The sequence below is a fragment of the Cyprinodon variegatus genome, unplaced genomic scaffold (assembly GCF_000732505.1).
Source record: "Cyprinodon variegatus isolate N-32 unplaced genomic scaffold, C_variegatus-1.0 Scaffold106, whole genome shotgun sequence".
Taxonomy (NCBI): Eukaryota; Metazoa; Chordata; class Actinopteri; order Cyprinodontiformes; family Cyprinodontidae; genus Cyprinodon; species Cyprinodon variegatus.
The window spans coordinates 674191-681075 of NW_015150559.1; the positions used below are offsets into that span (position 1 = coordinate 674191).

Consider the following 6885-nt stretch of genomic DNA (forward strand, 5'->3'; position numbering starts at 1 on the left):
AAAATAAATAAACTATAAGCTCACCTCTTTGCCTCTCAGCATATAGATCCACCCAAGCTCCACAGATTGTAACAAGTGAGATTGCATTGATATGATGCTTCATGATTGGCTGATTCACAATCTGTATAAACAAGCAATTTGTTTTTAGCTGGTTAAATCATAATAGCATAATTACTTTGTTATACAGTATGGTGGTATTTTACTTAAAGAAGTATTGGAAAATACTTTGAATCAAGAGATGTCAAATCGCACATGGAAAGCAGCCAATGTAAAAAAAAAATCTATGAAGAACTGGTTCAAAATCTTTAGTGTAGCACAGATCCTTTTCAATGCCTTCAAATTATGAAACCTCTTTTCCAGACCCTCAAATTATGATACAACTAAAACCATGAAAGTACAAAATGATGAAGGGGGAAAAAGGCCAGCACCCTAGGTAGCTACCTCTCCATCATTCATCAAGGCTAAAAAAACACAAGCCATATCTTGCTCAGCCAGACTGCAAGCTTTTAAAACTTCTTAAACTAAAAAAAGTAGGGCACAAAAAACTGAGCAATACTGTAAAGGACTGGTGGCTTTGCAGCACCAAAAGTTCCTCACCCCCCCAAAAAAGGCAGCTGAAGCGATACATTTATTAATAGTGCTCATGTGCCACATTTTTTATTCTTCTTTGAAGTGGTGGTGCAGGCCGAGAGAGAGAGAGGAGGTCTCGCAGATTCTAGTCTGCGGTCAGACAATATTCCCTCTGGGTGGAGTGGGTCCCATTCAGACCGACCTCAATAGCCCTACACTCAAGTGCAAAGTAAAAGAGTGAGAAAAGGACCCATCACAAAATGCAAAAAGGGGGAGTTAGCTCACAGTTCTTTTCCTGATGGTATTGGGTAAAGAGCTCAGCAGAAAGAGATGGACGCATGAGGCCCACCACTGTGTGAAGATGAAAGGCCTGGGTGGGGCTGGAGAGCCACTGTTAGGTATGTCTCAAGTCCTTTAAGATTTGCACTTGACCTTCTGGGTGGAGGGCTATAGGTCTACTATGTAGTTACTCTGTTCACAGACTTTTAACGTCTCTCCTTGAAGGTTATTTGTTCACTACATTAGATTAAAGTAGTTTATCACTTTGATTTACCTACATGAGTTTTATTATCTTTCTCCAATTCACAGCTAAATAGGAAACAGATGTATTGGATAAGAACTATATCCATAATAATTTAATTTACCCCAAAGAAGTTATTGGGAAATTTCTTATCAGTCATTTTAACAATGAAATGCGATTGAAATACATATTCATGATGTTAGCATGGTTCTAATATGAGAAGCTTGCTTGGCATTGTACTTTAAGCTTTAGCTTGAAATACTCCACTAAAAAAAATTTGTATTATTTTTGCTCTTTTTTTGTTTTGTTTTTTTTAAATGGTCAACCTTAATATGTTCTAGCTTTTAATGGCATGACTGAATAAGATTCTATATGCACTGCTAAAAGATAATCCAAAAATAGAAACCAGAACTGTCTTAGTACGTTGGCCACTACATTTTACGGTACTATAACCAGCATTTCTAACTGAACAGGGAAAAAAAAGACAATGAACATGTAAATTGAGGGAAATAATAGGCAACAAAAAATAGAATAATCAGCATAGATATAAAACATGGCAGAAAAAAACCCAAATAACTTTTAGCCAGACCCACTTTTTCTATAATTATTTGAATACATTTGTCTTTTTTAACCCTCACAGTTCTTGTTGTATCTCAGTAAACATCTTGGGGTTTGTGCAAAGAGCAAAATAAGTAGCTGAAACAGGAAGTTCAACAACTAGGGAACTCTTCAGTGCCTTTATTGGGAGTCGGGGGGAGTCTATTTAGGACATGACAAGTCGAATGACTTTTGCGGATTATATTGTTGGTTTTTTTTTATTTTCTTTAGGAGGCATTTCTGAAAGTAGACTGATTTGCTTAACTTACTGAGACTGCTTAAATTTATGTATAGAAAATTGGGTCCAACAAATACAAATATTGAAATAGTATTTCAGCGTAATCGGAAAGTAATTACACTTTCCAAACAATTGTTGCTTTGAATTTCATTAATCACTGAAGTGTCAAGAAGAATAAAAAAAACAACCTTATGGTGTCTATGAAATGTAACAACATTAATTATCCAATTATAGATCAGACACCACACATAGATAGCGTTTTATGATGTGTGTAACCAGTCCTTTCAAGTTTACAGCCCTTTAAAGAGAGAACAAATGTCTCTGTTCCTGTGAGGTATTTAATGCCCTAGGTAATGATTAAGTAATTGGTGATTTTCCAAGTAACTGTCATCACAGAGAGATTGACTGGTTATTTATACAGAACCTGTCAAATATTGGAAATAGCTTTATTGATTTTACCACTGCTTGGTTGTTACTTTCCAAGGAAAGACTCATTAATGATGGACATTGGTGGCAATCAGTGGTCTACATATACACCCAACCAGTGCAAACATCATGATAGCTTAAAAGTTTATAAAATAGTGTATGCATACCCTAAATATTTATCGTATTTATACAAAGCAGGCTCTTTTAAGAGCATAGAGTTGTGCTTTTATTTATTTTTTTTCCCTCTCGGATGGGCCAAAAAATTCAATGTCTGAAATCAACTAATCTGGATTAATAGAGGCAAGATAGATTTTGTTATATTTCTCTTATCAAATATTACCTTCTTATAGCCTTTTGTCACCTCCAAATCCAATCATTTGTTTTGTAGTTAAAAAAAATTAATACATTTCTTATAATCGAAAATGCAATAAGTAATAGTAATATCAAACCTAAATCAAATTCATACATGTAGTTACATTTTCTTCTGTATGAACCAAGACATCCAGAAAAGAGATGCACTTGAAAATAAAATGCTGGAAGCAAAAGGATTAAACACCTCCTTTAAATATAGTTATGGGTTTTAATGACTTGGATGGCATTCAGCTTTGAGTGGGTGCTGCAGTCTATTTTAAGCACAATTTAAAACACAATGGGCCTTTATGCATCATAAAATGTTTGTAAAGAAGACTCAGATGGTATCAAGCTTCAATATTTAAAACCTAGCTTAGTCCTACCCCCAACAGATCTGGATTTAAAGTAATATTTTTATTTGAGAAACATGAGGTAACATCTATGTTTTGTTGTTACCTAATTTATATCAAGAGAAATCTCTAAATAGAAGTGAAGTTTAGAGTGATAGGAACAAGGCCTTTAAGCATCAAGAAATCCAAGCTAATCTAGTCAAAATACACGTGCAAAATATTGGTCAGCAATTAAATCATTTAAGTAATTCTGATTTTGATTTTAAGGAAAATAGCAATTCTTGAAAGTAGAATAAAACTATCTGTTTTATTTAAAGTTTTTTACCATTGCTTTACTTCACTAGTGTTATTTTTATGACTACAGCTATAACTTCTTGGGTTGATTGTAAATAAATTTTATTCTAAATCTGTCAGGTTTTTGAAGATCCATGAATACATTTTAAGATAAGCGGATTAACCTAAAATAAATACATAGTTAGACTTTTATTTTTCACCTATGAAATAAATAAATAGATCGTGATGGAGCAGTTGTTAACAGTTGTACTTTTCAGCTGGAAGGACCTCAGTCTTAATTTTATTTTTTATTTATATTTATTAACTCATTTATTTATTTATATGTTCAGTACATTACTGCAGTGCAAGTGCAATAATCCAAGTCAACTACAGTGTGGTCTTTCCTTAGCTTTTTGCTGTGCAAATATTTTTATATCTAAAGGAAAAATATTCCAGGACATTACAACTTTTCTTATCATAATATCTTTTGTACTATATACACTCTTTTTATATTGTCTGTACTCTATATAAACTACTGGAACCAGAATTTCCCTGAAAGAGTGATCGCAAGGCATAAATAAAGTTGAGCCTAAGTCTAATCCCAGTCCTTTCTATGAGGAGTTCACAGCTTCTTCCTGTAAATGTGTTGGATCCTATATATTCTAAAATATATTCTAAATAATAGACGTTATCCCTCTGCCATAAGAGATTTTGGGTTTAATGACTTTTCAAAGTATCCCCTAAGAGTGAGTCTTTGCAGTTTCTCATTTTCACTGTTCAGTTGCATTATTTCAACACGCCTGTCACCTATTTAGTTCCCCAGTCGGACAAAAAAACAAAATATTGAGTCGTCAGAAACTGACAGGGCAATAAATGTCAACAAAAAACCACTTAGCGTTCACATCATCACATCATCTTGGTGTTTCTTAAGGCTGGATCTGACAATATTTGCTCTCCATTTCTTCTCATCACCGACCCCTAATCACCAATCTCCCCATCAGCCCCAACAAATTCATCCACTTTTTCCCTCGCTCTCAGATTACACATTTTCAGAAGCACAAATACACACATGGTCGCACATAAAGCCCATTTGAATTGCAAGTGAGCCATGTTCACAAACTGGAGGAGGTGGGAACAAGTGGAAAAACAACAGGAGGGAGGGAAGAGGCAGAGAGGATGGAGGCCTTGCCGACCGGGTGACATTCACACAGCGTTTAGCAGGATGAGCCTCCATGTATGAAGGACTAAGAGAAGATGAGGAGAGAGAGAGATAGAAGGGCTTCTGGGATGGCCCTGAAGAGACACCTGAGCTGTGAAAAGACACCTTCTGAACTACAGTGATGAAAAAGAGCCTCACAGGAGGAGTCGGTGGAACTCCCCCGACAGCAACCTGCTGTTGCTCCTCCTCTCCTCGCAACCAGCTCTCATCCCCACCCCTCTCTTCCTCCTCCTCTATCCTCGCTCCGTCTCTCATTTGATCCCATCCCTCACTCCCTGCACCACAGAAGAAGAGCGGGAGCTGAGAGAAGGTAAGGGGGATGAATGCATGCATGTATGTACATTGTTCTCACTGAATGTGTCTGTTAGACTGTCTCAGCTTCTCATTTCCACTGATTTACACTTAATAAGTTGTTCAGGAACTTGTCTCCCTCAGCCTTTTTTTTGCATTGAATAAGTAGTGTTTTTTTTGTTGTTTTTAATTTGATGATTGGGAAAAACACTGAAAGTGATTTAAGGTACTTTTAGAATTTGGCAATGGTCAATGTATGTGCACGATTCCCAGTGTGAGGTAATTTAAAGGTTGTAAAATCTCTAAGCACAATATCAAAAATCTATTAATGCTTTGCAAAGTTTGTAAAAGTAAGACAAGATGTGCAGTTGTAAACTGCGTGGACAATGAGAAACAGGATTAATTCATTCAAACATGCTTGCAGGAAGGTATAAAATCAGCCGTGAAATCCTATCAAGTTCCATAGTAATTGCTTGTTCCCTCGCCATCATTTCTTCAACCCCCACAGTGAATCAGAGGCCAGTCCCTTTGCCCGTTGTAGTTTGTTGAGGTTGTGGTGTTGGGGGGAGAACAACGGATCCTGCAGGGACCACCCCATGCCATTTAATCTGTCCCTGCTCAAAGATAACACAAGGCATATGGTCCCTGTGGAGTCCAGGAAGATAGAAGATCACTAATACATTGTGCAGACAGATAAACCTTTCCCTCTGAAACTGAGCCTGCATCAACTTTCAAAACAAGAAGGATGGAAAAGCAGACAGAGAAGTGCCACTGGTTCTGGGGGCCAAACAGAGCAGAGTGGGAGTTAATTAAAACCCAAACAGTATCCAGAATAAAAGCAGTCATTCGAGAGTCTGGGATAAACATAATGGAGAGAGGGGAACTGAGGAAAAAAAGAAGAGCTGAGCTGTGAGTGAGCAGGACCATCAAAGCACCATCAGGAGCGCCTGCGTTTAAAGTGGAGTGTGTATTTATTTATAGAGGGCGGTAGTTAAGTTCACTAAGCTCCCTCTCTTAAAGCAAATAGACCCAGACTTTTTCCCTTTTTTTTTCAGCCTTATGAAAATTCACTTGGCCATAATTTGCAGAGAAGACGTATGCATATTTCATCAGCAGGCGCGTTTTGAAGAAATGGGCTTTTTCTGCATCTTCATCCGTATCAACATTGAATGAGGGGGAGTGTGTGAGCGGGGCTGCAAGGTTGTGAAGCCATCTGAGGATGTGTTGCACACTGGACATTCAAAATTGGTGTTAAGTAAACACCAGTGGGCTTCATATAACTGCTACACTGTCTTGCTATTACATTGTATGATTCTCAGTGTCACTTTCCCCCACTTTGGCCATCTCTGTCTCCTTCCCTCTAATTACTACATCTTCTACTTGTTCTCCATTTCCACATCCCTCCCTCTCTCAGCCTTCACGTCCTCTCAGTCTCTCTTTCCCCCTCTCGGTTAAAGCTTTATGGGTCGTTCACTCCCTTCTTACTGTGAAATAATGAGCAGGCGGTTCTGAGCGACTTTGTAGCTGTGCGACTGTTTTGTGAGTTTGGATGTGGTAGCATCCCGGGGCCCAGAAGCCTCTGATGTACTTTCTGTAGCTGCCTCCGTGATTCCGCAGCGATTGTCTTCTTATCTACGGGGGGCAAAACACTGATATAATCCACCTTGTTAAGTGACGGCAGGGAGGTTGTTTTGTGAAAACTGTGTGACTTTCAACAAATGTGCTTTTCTAGAGAAAAGGAAAATACTCTGAGACCTGCAATTATCTGCCATCACTGAACAACACACTAACATGTCAGCATACAAAGAAAAGAAGGCTGATAGACGGATAGAAAGTGAGCAAAAACAAAGAAAACATAAAAAGACAAAGCACCCCCTGGTGGTGTTCGCGTATCCCTTGTAATGCCTATATTGAAAGATGTTTAAAGAGTAGATCTGATTTGAATCCACAAACTAAAAATAGAAGTAGAGCTATAAAGGCATCAACTTCGAGCAATATCAACCACTTCACACTTTGAGAAGTGTTGCAGATATATATATATATATATATA

The 6885-nt window shown here is 37.6% G+C and overlaps 1 protein-coding gene across 2 annotated transcripts in view; it reads left to right on the forward strand.

Annotated features, from left to right (window-relative positions):
- Positions 1-855: 855 nt before the first annotated feature.
- LOC107084669 (protein NDNF-like) overlaps positions 856-6885 on the forward strand; it is a 16644-nt gene continuing 10614 nt past the window's right edge. Inside the window, exon 1 of one of the 2 annotated variants that reach the window (XM_015374602.1) lies at positions 856-968. The gene's annotated coding sequence lies outside the window, so the exon portion shown is untranslated. Of the gene's footprint in view, positions 969-4631; positions 4855-6885 lie in introns of those variants that run through there. The other variant, XM_015374601.1, reaches the window with a different exon arrangement.